Genomic DNA, 14,482 nt, shown 5'->3' with positions numbered 1-14,482 from the left:
CAGGGAGACTATAAATCCATCCCCACCGCTCTGTGCCTTGGCACTCAGTGTTCTTCATGTGGATCGGAGCACATCTGTCCTCCAGGCTGTGTGTGTACTGAGGAGGATTACATCGGAAGGAGTGCGCCCCTTGGATGTGTATGTGTGGACAGAGGTGACCCCAACAGCTCTCTGCACCCCCCCTCAGCTGTGTCCCCCCCACCCCCTGGACCAGCTGCTGTCACAGGAGCCCCCATGTCTTCATCTGACTCTCCGCAGTTGTTGATGGTGTGTGTTCCTTGGATTCCTCAGCCGGATCTTTATCCTCAACATTATTCCCACTGCTGATCGGGACACTCGGGGCTACTGCTACTGCTGGCGACATTCTTCAGTTGTATAGGAGGAGGACACCTGGACAGGTCACTTATTGTCGGGAGATCGGATTCATGTCCCTCAAGGAGAGGCCACACAAACGGTAAGACCCCCCTGAACTCTGCAACATTGGAACTACAAATTGCAACCATGTAACAAACTAGAAACTGCAATATTGTAATATAAACTGCAATATTGTAATAGAAACTGCAATATTGTAATAGAAACTTCAATATTGTAATAGAAACTGCAATATTGTAATAGAAACTGCAATAATGTAACTAGAAACTGCAATATTGTAATAGAAACTGCAATATTGTAATAGAAACTGCAATATTGTAACTACACATTATAATAATCTAAAACCCGCAATATTGTAACTAGAAACTTAAATATTTTAACAACAAACTTTAATATTGTAACTATAAACTGCAACATTGTAACTACAAACTGTAATGTTGTAATAAACTAGAAACTGCAATATTATGAAGAAAAAAAAAAAGAAACTGCAATATTATAACTACAAACGTCAACATTGTAACCAACTAGACCCCGCAACGTTCCATTCTTAAAGTGACACTCCACTTTTTTTGTGTTACTCTGATACAGGGCATCCAGATCATCAATTCCGTCAATAGAATGTATTAGCGCTGTTAAAGCGACCCTGTCCAATAATTCAAACCGATCTAAACCCAAACAGCAAATTTGATTTAATTGCAGCTCACTAATCCCTATGCCGCGTACACACGATCGTTTTTCGGCATGAAAAAAAACAACGTTTTTAAAAACTTCATTTAAAATGATCGTGTGTGGGCTTCGCATTGTTTTTCGGCTTCTGAAAAACGAAAAAAAAAAAATATTCGAGCGTGCTGCATTTTTTCACGTCGTTTTTTAAAATGTCGTTTTTCGGGTTGTAAAAAATGATCGTGTGTGGGCAAAAATGACGTTTTAAACCCGCACATGCCCAGAAGCGAGTTTTGAGACGGGAGCGCTCGTTCAGGTAAAACTACCGTTCATAATGGAGTAAGCACATTCATCACGCTGTAACAGGCAAAAAAGCGTGAATCGTCTTTTACTAACATGGAATCAGCTAAAAGCAGCCCAAAGGCGAATAGAACTTCCCCTTTAGAGTGCCGTCGTACATCACCGCGCTTTGTTCATCATTTTTCAAAAACGATGGTTTGTGGGCAACATCGTTTTTAATGATGAAGTTGGAAAAACGTTGTTTTTTTGGACATGCTGAAAAACTTCGTTTTTTTCCATGCCGAAAAACGATCGTGTGTACGCGGCATTAGGCTGCTTTCACACTAAGTAATTTTTGGAGCACTTTTGCGTTAAAAAAAAAAAAAAGCACCAGAAAAACTCAAGAAAAATGTTTCACTTCAAACCATGGGGGTTATTTACGAAAGGCAAATCCACTTTGCACTACAAGTGCATTTGAGATTGCACTGAAAGTGCACTTGGAAGTGCAGTCGCTGTAGATCTGAGGGGTAGATCTGAAATGAGGGGGAAGCTCTGCTGGTTTTATCATCCAATCATGTGCAAGCTAAAATGCTGTTTTTTATTTTCCTTGCATGTCCCCCTCGGATCTACAGCGACTGCACTTCCAAGTGAACTTTTAGTGCAAATTCAAGTGCACTTTGCACTTGTAGATTGCACTTGTAGTGCAAAGTGGATTTGCCTTTAGTAAACATTGCATATGTCCCCCTTAGATCTACAGCGACTGCACTTCCAAAGTGGATTTGCCTTTAGTAAATAGCCCCCTATGTATGTGTTCACACTGGGATGTTGTGCTTCCATTGCGGTGTAAAAAAAAAATCTTGCTTGCCACGTTTTTGGAGCATGTTTAAAAAAAATGTAACTCATTGAAATAAATGAAAAATGCGGCAAAAACATCTAAATAGCTTCAAAAATGTACCTGCGATGCATTTTTGGTGCAGTCTCCCTATTTATTATTGCAAGGTTTGCTAGAAAGGGTTTATAGTAGCGTGCAGAGTGTTCATCCATTATTTTCAGTGTAGTTTCAGTCACATATCCTAAAAAAAAATGCAATGCAAACGTGCCATTTTGAATAAAACAATCGAATCTGCAAAAAATCAAATAGACTTCTCTAGACTCAATTTAGAGTCAATTTATATTGGAGATGATCAGATAATATTGACCGTTTTGTATCAGTTAACAGCGCCGAGAATCTTCGTGAATATGATCGCATTTCGATTGATCAGATTACGAGATTACAACGGGGTCAAACAGAGATGCGATTGTTAACGTACGGTTTGCAAGTAACGATCGTATCTTCACTAGTGATCAAGATCCACTTGCCTATGTGTGGCGTATGGATCAAATGGGTTCATTTATTTATTTATGTACTTATATAGCGCCGTGGAAAAAAGAAATGTTCCTGGACTGCCGCACTCTGATAGGTGATTTATTGAAACAAAATAAACAAAGGATAAAATCCAAAGCTGTATAACATCCAAAAATTCATGCAACACTGCAATCAATGGTAGAAAGTGGACATAGGGGACAAAAAAGCTAACATGTTTCACATCATTGATAGATGCTTAGTCATACTTGTATAGCGCCGTCATTTTATGCAGCATTTTACATATATTTTATACAGTCACATCAGTCCCTGTCCTCAAGGAGCTTACAATCTAAGGGCCAGATTCACAAAGGGGATACGCCGTCGTATCTCTGTTTCTATCTATGCGACTGATTCATAGAATCAGTTACGCATAGATAGCCAGAAGATCCGACAGGTGTAATTGTTTTACACTGTCGGATCTTAGGATGCAGTACCGCGGCCGCCGCTGGGGGGAGTTGCGTCGCAAACCAGCGTCGGGTATGCAAATTAGGAGTTACGGCGATCCACGACGGATTTTCGCGTTCGCTACGTCGCCGCTAGTCTAGTTTCCCGTCGCAAATTTAGTCGTCGTTTTGGGTGCCCTAACTTTAGTCAGCAATCGTATTGCTGTTTAAAGTATGGCCGTCGATCCCGCGTCGAAATTTAAAATTTAACGTCGTTTGCGTAACACGTCCGGGAATACGGAAGTACGCTACGCGCGTCGCCGTTCGAAAAAATGACGTCTTGGCGCGCAAAGCATGACGGGAATTGCGAAACGGAGCATGCGCAGTAGGTCCGGCGCGGGAGCGCGCCTAATTTAAATGGCACACGCCCATTTGAATTGGTCCGCCTTGCGCCGGAGGCCGCCGGCGTAGTTTTCATCGCAAGTGCTTTGTGAATCAGGCACTTGCGATGAAAACTTGCGGCGGTGTAACGTATCTACGATACGTTACGCCGCCGCGATTCTACGTGAATCTGGCCCTTAGGTTCCTAACTCATATTCCTATATACACATACTGGGGTCAATGTATACAGGAGCCAATTACCCTACCAGCATGTCTTTGGAGTGTGGGAGGAAACCGGAGTACCCAGAGGAAACACACACAGGCACAGGGAGAACATGCAAACTCCAGGCAGGTAGTGCCGTGGTTGGGAGTCGAAGGTGGTTGTGGACTCTCAATAGATTATTCCTATCAGAAGAGATCGATCATAACTGAAACTGATTGTTTATGGAAACGTTTATGGCCACCATTAATTTTCACCAGCCAGTAACACATTTCCTGTCCATTCACACCTAAGAGGTGCGTTTTTTAGGCGTTTTTTAAGGGTTTTGAAAGCGCTTTTGCATGTGTATTCTGGCTCATGGGTGGAAGGAGAGGATGAGAGCAGAGGAGAACACTTGTTCAGACACAAATATGTGAGAAAACCCTTGTGTCGCTTGTTTTCAGGTGCATTTGCTGAGGCCCGTGAGGCTAAAAACACGCAATGCCACTTCGAAAAAAAAAAAAGTTCCAGTACCTTTCAGAGTTTCAGCCACTGAGCATAGACATGTGAGCAGCCATAATAAAAAAAATATTCGTCGCGTGTAGGGAAATGTGCAACAAAATGTTTATGTGTGAAAGGGGGCTACACTCACTCTTCCACTGCATCTATGGAGGAGCAATGGAGCCACCCTTGGACAGCAGCATTGTTATCCAGTGCAGGGGTTAGTGATAGGTGTAGTAGATTAGCATGGACTTTACATAAGTGACTAACATCACTTTTTATGCAGCTTATTTTCTTCCTTTTGGGATAAAGATTTGATTTTACATTATAAATGTTGACCCCTGTCAGTGGTAATTGGTTTGTCTCAACCCTCTAACTGCCACTTTTACTGGACAGCTTGATCTGTTAAAGAAGTTGAAAAATAAGACTCACATCTAAGGATATGTAAGATGCAATATATAATATTTCTGTTACTGGGTTTAGATATGTTTTAAAGGAGTTGTAAAGGTAAAAGTTTTTTTACCTTAATGCATCCTATGCATTAAGGTAAAAAAACATCTGACAGCACCGCCCCCCCCCCCCCCCCCGAGCCCCCGTTTTACTTACCTCACCGTTCGAAAGTCCCGGGCGCGTGCTTGTCATCCTGCTCGGTTCCCAGCCTGGCCGTTGATTGGCTAGGCTGGGCGGATTGATAGCAGCGCAGCCATTGGCTGGCGCTGCTGTCAATCACAGCGGATGACGCGGCGCGCCGGGGGGCGGGGCCGAGTGATACAGTCGGCGGCTATGGCCGCTGCTGTATCACGGGAGCGCGCTCGCAAAAGCTTTCCACCATGCGAGGGAGCTCGCATGAACGTGGAAAGCTTTTGCGAGGAGGAGCCGAGACAGCCGCCGAGGGACCCCAGAAGACACGGATCCGGGTCACTCTGTGCAAAACGATCTGCACAGTGGAGGTAAGTATAACATGTATGTTATTTAAAAAAAAAATAATTGTACCTTTAGTGTTCCTTTAAATATGATTAGTTATACTTACCTATCTGGTAGATGGCCACCTCTTCAATCGGTACCCTCTCAGAGCTATGACTACCCCTATCTGAGAAAAGAGTTGCCTGGTCCCCCAGGGCGCACTGTGGTTTCATCCATCATTATAAGACACAATAGAGACATAGTGGTCAATAGATGAAACCACAACATGCAGAGGGGGAGGGGGGCAGGTTATCACTTGGAAGTGTTGGATACTACCAGAACATGCAGAGGGGGGCAGGTTATCATTTGAAAGTGTTGGATACTACCACAATGTGCAGAGGGGAACAGGTTATCACTTGAAAGTGTTGGATACTACCACAATGTGCGGGGGGGGGGGGCAGGTTATCACTTGGAAGTGTTGGATACTACAACAATGTGCAGAGGGGGGCAGGTTATCACTTGGAAGTGTTGAATACTACCACAACGTGCAGAGGGGAACAGGTTATCACTTGGAAGTGTTGGATAATACCACAACGTGCAGAGGGGGGCAGGTTATCACCTGGAAGTGTTGGATACTAATGTGCGGGGGGGGCAGGTTATCACTTGGAAGTGTTGGATACTACCACAATGTGCGGGGGGGGGGGCAGGTTATCACTTGGAAGTGTTGGATACTACCACAACGTGCAGAGGGGGGCAGGTAATCACCTGGAAGTGTTGGATACTACCACAACGTGCAGAGGGGGGCAGGTTATCACCTGGAAGTGTTGGATACTACCACAACGTGCAGTGGGGGACAGGTTATCACTTGGAAGTGTTGGATACTACCACAATGTGCAGGGGGGGGGGCAGGTTATCACTTTGATGTGTTGGATACTACCACAGTGTGCAGGGGGGGCAGGTTATAACTTGGAAGTGTTGGATACTACCACAACGTGCAGAGGGGGGCATGTTATCACTTCGAAGCATTGGATACTACCACAATTTGCAGTGGGGGGAAGGTTATCACTTGGCAATGTTGGATACTACCACAATGTTCAGGGGGGGGCAGGTTATCACCTGGAAGTGTTGGATACTACCACAATGTGCAGAGGGGGGAAGCTTATCACTTGGAAGTGTTGGATACTACCACAATGTTCGGGGGGGGGGGGGCACGTTAAGAAGTGTTGGATACTGCCAGGGGCTGTAGCTGGGCTGGCTGCCTGCTAGATCAGTGAGTGTACCTAGTGTAAGGTAGCAACAAGGTCACTTTAGAGGAAACTTTTCCTGAGACATGGATATTGCCATTGATACTTCTCTTTCTGAAAATACTTGGCTTTCCTGGCTGTCATATTTACCCTCTTGGACCCCTTAACTTGCATTCAAATAAGAATGCCTGACTTTAACAGATATGCATACTAGTTTCAGGTAATTTACTCAGACCGTACTGAACCTTGATGGTCAATGGACTAGCATCTTCAGAAGGGGGTTTCTGAAGCCTCGTACACACGACCGAGGAACTCGATGGGCGAAACACATCGTTTTTCTCGTCAAGTTCCTTGTTAGGCTGTCGAGGAACTCGACAAGGCAAGTTTCTTCATTCCCATCGAGGAAAAAGAGGACATGCTCTCTTTTTGGCTCGACGGGATCCTCGACAGTTTCCTCGTCAAATTGTACAAACGACCGGTTTACTCGGCAAAAAAAAACAATCACAGCAAGTTTCTTGCTGGTTTTTGCCGAGAAAGTCTACTTAAGGTACTACTAGCGATAGAGAAATGTTCCAGTTTTGCACAGGGCCAGCAGCAATCTACAATTATCTATGGAAGGTTCAGGTTGATGGATAGTAGCATAAATGTGGCTGTTGTCTACAGAATGCACATTGATATTTGTGTACGGAATGCTTACATACACACAGGACTCCATGGTTATACAAGGGAGCTGTGGGAAGAGTGATTCTTCTTTTGGTGATTACAGTGGTAAGGTATCCATTTCCCTGCTGGCCTGGAACACTGCAAAACCTCACTCGCTAGCTAGGGAGCGACATCTCGCTGGTTCAGGCGGAGAGGGAGCAACTCCACAAGAAAAGGTCTTGTAGGCGACATTACACTGTAGCCTTCTGTGTTTGGTTTACTTAAATGCAGGAGAAAGTTTATACTTCGTATGCCTCCCAGATCATGTTCCCCTGCATTGAAATGTACTCGTGTTTACATGCATTTACACGCATTCAGAGTACGGCAATTGCCATGTACACACAGAATTCCATATGCTTTAAATGCACCTGAATGCATATACTGTATGGCCCAGATTCACAAAGCACTTACGCCAACATATAACAAGTTACGCAGACGTAAGTGCAAATGCGCGCCGTCATATCTGTGCGCCAGACCCACAAACAGATATGCGCCTAAAACCAGGCTACACCCCACCGACGTAGCTTGCTTACGCCGGCGTAGGGTGGGCACACATTTAGGCTGGGTGCATGGTGGCGCTCCCATTGATTAGCCATTCAAACATGCAAATGAGGGAAATACGGCGATTCCCGAACCTACGTGCGCCCGACGTGCGCGCAAGTTGTACGTCCGGCGTAAAGTTATTCCCCATAAAGGAGGTGCAACCCAGCAGCAGACATGCAAAGGTCTGCACCAGGGAACATAAGCTGGCGTATTTTACGCTGGACGTGTGTCTGGCTGGGCGTAGGTTACGTTCACGCCGTATGCAGTGATCCGGCGTAGTTTAGGCAGTTCTTCCGACATGGTTGTGAGCAGGCGCAGAGGGATGCGTCCACGTCACGGCGCACGTGCAGTTCGTGATACGTATCTGTCTGGCGCTCGGCCCATCATTTGCATGGGGTCACGCCTCATTTGCATGGGTCACGCCCACTTCCGACTACGCCGGCCTACGCCTTCAAATCCCACGCCACGCTGGCGCAGCGTTGGGAGCACTGGCCTGCTGAATGCATTGCTTGCCTCTCTGCGCTGCATTGGCGTAGCGTACATTGGTTACTCTACGGCGGCGTAATGTGCGCCTGCTCTCTGTGAATCTGGGCCTATGTGTTTAGAAATGTCCTATAGAAGAGTTACCAGAACTCACTTGTGGCCTTTAGGAAGGGATCCTGCAAGGTCCCGAAACGTTGGCTATATTTGATGTACGTTGTGATGTGACACAAATAAAACCATGAAAATCTTTGATCTTTGGAACAAGTGAGTGCTGGCGACTCTTCTGTTGCACAGCTCCATCCCCTGGTGTCATTGTGAGCTCCATCTAATCCTACTGATCACAGCATTGTATGGAGTGCAGCCTTGACCTATAATACTTTATAGAACTGTCGTATAAACGCTGGGATGTCATTCTTGGTGTAAATGAGGCTTTTGTGATTTAGTTGCAGGTTAATTGTTGCCAGCAAAAGGCTTGCTTATCAGGTGTAGCGCCAAAGGTCATGTATACATGTCTGTGGGTACATGTCCTCAAAGAAAGGCCATCAAAAACTGGATGTCTCCCACAAAGCACTATGGATATTACATACTGGCTAAAAAAGTGGTGATTTACCCTTCCTACCTAAAAGTTCAACTTCAGAAATGAGTCAAAATCTATCCTTACAGTGACCTCCCCCCCTCCCCCTCCAAGGGTAAATACTTGTTAGGTCTAGGTAGATCTGAAGAAGCTGTATTGCTTACCTTACACCCTACTCTAGCTGGTTTTGGCACTGTTCTCCCTTCCCTCCTGTGCTCTGAGTTGTGGGGGGAACCTCAAAAATCATCATCACAATGTAGGACTTTTAACCGTAGAGGCAGACATGCGACCCCCAACCAGGGGCACTTCATAGAGGAGGTGTAGTTGGAGTGGTCTCAAAGATGGAGGGAGTTTACAGGAGCGAGGAGTTTGGTAAATTTTTCTCCTTATTCCTGCAACACTGGACCTAACTTTAGAGCACTTTTTGTTGCAGCCATTCTCAAACAGGATTCCATAAAAACCTAGGGTTCCTCCAAAGTTTGCTGGCAGTTCCTTGAGCTATGGCTTATTGACCTCCCATCTGATGGTGCCTTCAGCTTGGGGACCAAAGCCACTTGAAAGAGACGGCAACGCTACACCAATTATCTTTTAAGATGCCCGTAAGTGTGACACTCTGGCCACCAATGTAAAGGAGCACTTTTCCCACTGACCACCGGTGTAAAGTGCATTCTTCCCATTGACTCAATGTGAAGCCTCGTACACGCGACCAAGGAACTCGACGGGCGAAACACATCGTTTTGCTCGTCGAGTTCCTTGTTAGGCTGTCGAGGAACTCAACAAGGCACGTTTCTCCATTGCCGTCGAGGAAAAAGAAAACATGCTCTCTTTTTGGCTCGACGGGATCCTTGACAGTTTCCTCGACGAAAAATGTACACACGACCGGTTTCCTCGGCAAAAAAAATCCCAGCAAGTTTCTTGTGTACGAGGCCTAAGGGGCATTCTTCCCAGTGATCACCAATGTAAGGGATATTCTTCCCTCTGACGACTAATGTAAGGGATATTCTTCCCACTGATGACTCATGTAAGGGATATGCTTCCCACTAATGACTCGTGTAAGGGACGTTCTTCCCACTGACGACTAATGTAAGGGACATGCTTCCCACTGACGAGTAATGTAAGGGACATGCTTCCCACTGACGAGTAATGTAAGGGACATTCTTCCCATTGACGACTCGTGTAAGGGACATTCTTCCCACTGATGACTCGTGTAAAGAACATGCTTCCCATTGACGACTCGTGTAAGGAACATTCTTTCCACTGGCAACTTGTGTAGGGGACATGCTACCCACTGGCAACTCGTGTAAGGGACATGCTTCCCACTGATGACTCATGTAAGGGACATGCTTCCCACTGGTGACTTGTGTAAGGGACATGCTTCCCACTGATGAGTAATGTAAGGGACATGCTTCCCACTGACGAGTAATGTAAGGGACATGCTTCCCACTGACGACTCGTGTAAGGAACATTCTTTCCACTGGCGATTTGTGTAGGGGACATGCTACCCACTGGCGACTCATGTAAGGGACATTCTTCCCACTGACGAATCATGTAAGGAACATGCTTCCCACTGGTGACTCGTGTAAGGGACATGCTTCCCACTGACGACTCGTGTAAGGAACATGCTTCCCACTGACGACTCGTGTAAGGCACATTCTTCCCACTGACTCGTGTAAGGCACATTCTTCCCACTGACGACTTGTGTAAGGCACATTCTTCCCACTGACGACTTGTGTAAGGCACATTCTTCCCACTGACGACTCGTGTAAGGCACATTTTTCCCACTGATGACTCATGTAAGGCACATTCTTCCCACTGGTGACTCGTGTAAGGCCCATTCTTCCCACTGACGAATCATGTAAGGTACATTCTTCCCACTGATTACTCGTGTAAGGGACATGCTTCCCACTGGCGACTTGTGTAAGGCACATGTTTCCCACTGATGACTCGTGTAAGAGACATGCTTCCCACTGGCGACTCGTGTAAGGGACATTCTTTCCACTGGCGACTAATGTATGGGACATGCTTCCCACTGACGACTCGTGTAAGGGACATTCTTTCCAGTGATCACCAATGTAAGGGGCATTCTTTCCAGTGATCACCAATGTAAGGGGCATTCTTTCCAGTGATCACCAATGTAAGGGGCTTTCTTTCCAGTGATCACCAATGTAAGGGGCTTTCTTTCCAGTGATCACCAATGTAATGGGCATTCTTTCCATGAACCTCCAATGTAAGGGGAATTTTTCCCACTCACCACCAATGTAAGAGGACATTCTTTCCACTTAGCACTGATGTAAGGGTCATTCTTCCCATGGAACCCCCAATGTAAGAGACATTTATCGCACTTACCACCAATGTAAGGAGCATTCTTCTCACTGTCCACCACTATAAAGGGCATTCTTCCAACTGACCTTTGATTAATTGGTATTAGCAGGGGTTCCCTTAGGCTTGAAAATCAAATCAAGGGTTCGTCTAGAGTAAAAGATTGAGAAAGACTGCTCTAAAGAATAAAATATAAACCTCAGCTGTAGCGCTAAGTTTCCTTTGCACAGACCACTCTTTTCGATATACGAAGCATTTTTAGTTCATATGCTCTACACCCACAACAGACAATTGCCACCCCAAACACAGACAAAAGTTGCAAACACGTCAAGAAGCTGCGTTATAATTACCCAGTGGGCAGAGAAATATTTTGCCTGAGGTTAAAGTGAAAGCAAGCCATGCATTGCTAATAGATTAACAAATCCTGCAGCTCGCAATGTCAGACAAAGCCCCCTGTTGGCTCTGCAGCTGCTTTAGAACTGCAACTCCCAGCATGGTTACAAGGACTTCTAGGTGGGAACAGGCGGGGATCCAAAGGTTGCCTATTATCTCCCCCATGAAGACTTAATGTATACATGAGGAGGGTTGTCACTCATAGCTACACCCCTGTCAAGATGTAATCAGGTATTGTGGATGCCTCGGGCTGCTCGCTGCATGATGTTCCCAGTGGAAGAATCAATGTGTGGTCTCCTCTCATTGGTATGAGTCCATCTCTGTATGCATTACTGGCCTCTGCAATGACAAACACATGCCTGATTAAACAAACGCACATTGCCTGTTTGAATCAACACATCACTATGCATTAATCTCTCATCCTCACTTGTTTGTAGCCCAGTGTTCATATTTTCACTAGCTGTGCCACATTCTGCCTATTGTATTTAATGGACTGGTTTCTAGGTTTTCCCTCTAGTGGTTATTAGTATCCGACAGTGCAGTCAACATTGTTGCTGAACACCTGCTGAGCTAAAAGGAGTAACAGGATAAGCCAGACAGTGTAGCAACCAGGACCCACACCAAAGATTCGCAATACGATAAGATACATAAAAAGAATAAGTACTTTGCTGGGCTACTAAGCAGGAAGATGAGCTTGTATTATGAAACAAGAGGCTTTCCCATGTAGATATATCATTGAAAACTATTCACAGAGCCAGAAGTAAGATAATGCACTTTAATATTTTGATATAATGCTGATATTACTCACCTGTTTCTAAACTCGATACATTTTATTTAGGGCTGTTACTGGTCAAAAAAATTTTTAATCGATTAATCGACTTATTTCGATTAATTACAACGCACATACAGATCCAACTACTTTTAGCTGATCTCCTTGCAGGCTGATTCCCAGTGCAGCTACCAACAACTGGGAAAATGGATAGCAGGATACAAAAAACACACAAAGGCAGCGCTCAATGGGAATAGCATTTAACTTTTATAGTCTTCAAGTAGGTAACAAAATAAATATTGCACTGGAGATAAAATCGATGTAGCTACATAAACTGTAAAAATGGTGCGAGTATTACCAAACGGTACCAAAAGCAGTCATAAAAACATGTAGCTAAGTATGATACTGGTATAAAAATGTGTACAACGATACCACTGCTGAATTCAGATGAGGAGAGGTTAACATCAGTCCATCGGCATGTAGATGTCCCATGAAGGGAACTATCACAACTCCCAGTGGATAGTTGTAGAATCCCAGGGTGATAGAGGGAAGTGTAACAGCCCTTGCGTGTGGGAGATAGTAAGGTCCCGCCGGCATGCAGATATGAAGGCACAGCAAAGGAGCCCTTCAGATGGACACGGCAAGCCCCGCCGGTGTCCGTGACATTACTGGATCTCCGACGGAACTCCCTGAAGGCCCAGAAGCCGGCGGAGAGGTGAGTACCAATCAAAAGAATTTTAATCGATCAAAAAAATAAAGATTTATCGATTAATTAAAAGCTAATTTGCACAGCCCTAATTTTATTATTTTAGAGCAGGCTTTCTTAATCAGGGTTCCATGGAAACTTAAAGTGGATGTAAACCCGATTCATGAAATTTGAGCTGAGCACATATATCTGCAGTATTTTGTTATCTCTCTTAAATGAGCGATAAAAAAGTCCCATAGCTCTCTCCTGACCCGTTCCTCTGTTATCAGCCTGATAACTCCTGACAAATTCTCGGACACTTTAGACAAAAGCAGCCTGAATCTTCAGTCCAGGGATTAGCAGGGAGCAGGTCCTATTACAAAACACCTCTGAGAGTCTCTGCCTATAATGAGAGGGGGTGTGTGCCTTTCCTCCAATCAGCAATGTTAGCTATCTTGGCTGTATGCCCAAACATCACACTCTGTGTTAACCAGGAAGAGAAAAATCTTCTAACACGCTCTCAACTTTCTAAACAGTATATAAAGGTGAAGACAGCAGATATACATGTCAAAATTATGTAGGGAGATTTGGTTCATCCCTGTGTATGATCTGAGGCTGTTCACTTCACTGGGTGTAGGGGGGGTTTACATTCACTTTAAGGTTTCTCCAGAGCAGCCTTTCTCAACATTTTCAACACAGAGGAACCTTTAAAATAACTATCTGGTCCCAGGGAACCCCTGCTAGAAATGACTACATCTACAACTCACGTTACATTATTGTGATGGTCAGTGGGAAGGATGCTCCTTATGCCGCGTACACACGATCATTTTTCGGTTTGTAAAAAAATAAGTTTTTCAGCCTCTAGAAAAAAACGATGTTTTTTCCAACTTCATCATTAAAACGACGTTGCCCACACACGATCGTTAATAAAAAATGCTCTAGCAAAGCGCGGTGACGTACAACACGTACGACGGCACCTTAAAGGGGAAGTTCCATGCGGATGACGCCACCCTTGGGGCTGATTTAGCTGATTCCTCGTTGGTAAAAGACGATTCGCGCTTTTCTGTCTGTTACAGCGTGATGAATGTGCTTACTCCATTATGAATGGTAGTTTTACCAGAACGAGCGCTCCCGTCTCATAACTTGCTTCTAAGCATGCACAGGTTTTTAACGTCGTTTAAGCCCAAACACGATAATTTTTTACAACCCGAAAAACTACATCGTTTAAAACTTCGTTAAAAAATGCAGCATGTTTGAATTTTTTTTTTGTCGTTTTTTAGAACCTGAAAAATGATGTGAAGCCCACACACGATCATTTTAAATGACATTTTTTTAAAACGTCGTTTTTTACATGCCGAAAAATGATCGTGTGTACGCGGCATTACATTTGTGGTCATTGAGAAAAATGACCTCTTTACAGATAGCTAAATGGATCAGTGGTGTTGGTGGGAACTTATCTGAAAGGCAGAAAATGATCCTTGCTCGAGGAACCCCTAGCAACCTCCTGAGGAACTCTAAAGTTCCATGGAATCCTGGTTGAGAAACCCTGCTCCAGACATCCCTGAACAAGGAGCAGTTTCTGTCTCTTAGATAAGTTCCCAGTGACATTGATTATTTTAGTCATCTGGAAGAGGAGCATTCTTGCCATTGACCACCAATGTAAGGAACATTCTTGCCATTGACC

The 14,482-nt window shown here is 44.7% G+C and overlaps 1 protein-coding gene across 1 annotated transcript in view; it reads left to right on the top strand.

The window, feature by feature from the left end:
• Nucleotides 1–202: 202 nt before the first annotated feature.
• GDNF (glial cell derived neurotrophic factor) overlaps nt 203–14,482 on the top strand; it is a 94,093-nt gene continuing 79,813 nt past the window's right edge. The window contains exon 1 of the mRNA XM_040338537.1: nt 203–454. The gene's annotated coding sequence lies outside the window, so the exon portion shown is untranslated. The remainder of the gene's footprint in view (nt 455–14,482) is intronic.

Source organism: Rana temporaria, chromosome 1 (assembly GCF_905171775.1).
Source record: "Rana temporaria chromosome 1, aRanTem1.1, whole genome shotgun sequence".
Classification (NCBI taxonomy): Eukaryota; Metazoa; Chordata; class Amphibia; order Anura; family Ranidae; genus Rana; species Rana temporaria.
Note: the sequence above shows the minus strand (reverse complement) of the source record. Positions and strands in the feature narration are given on the sequence as shown.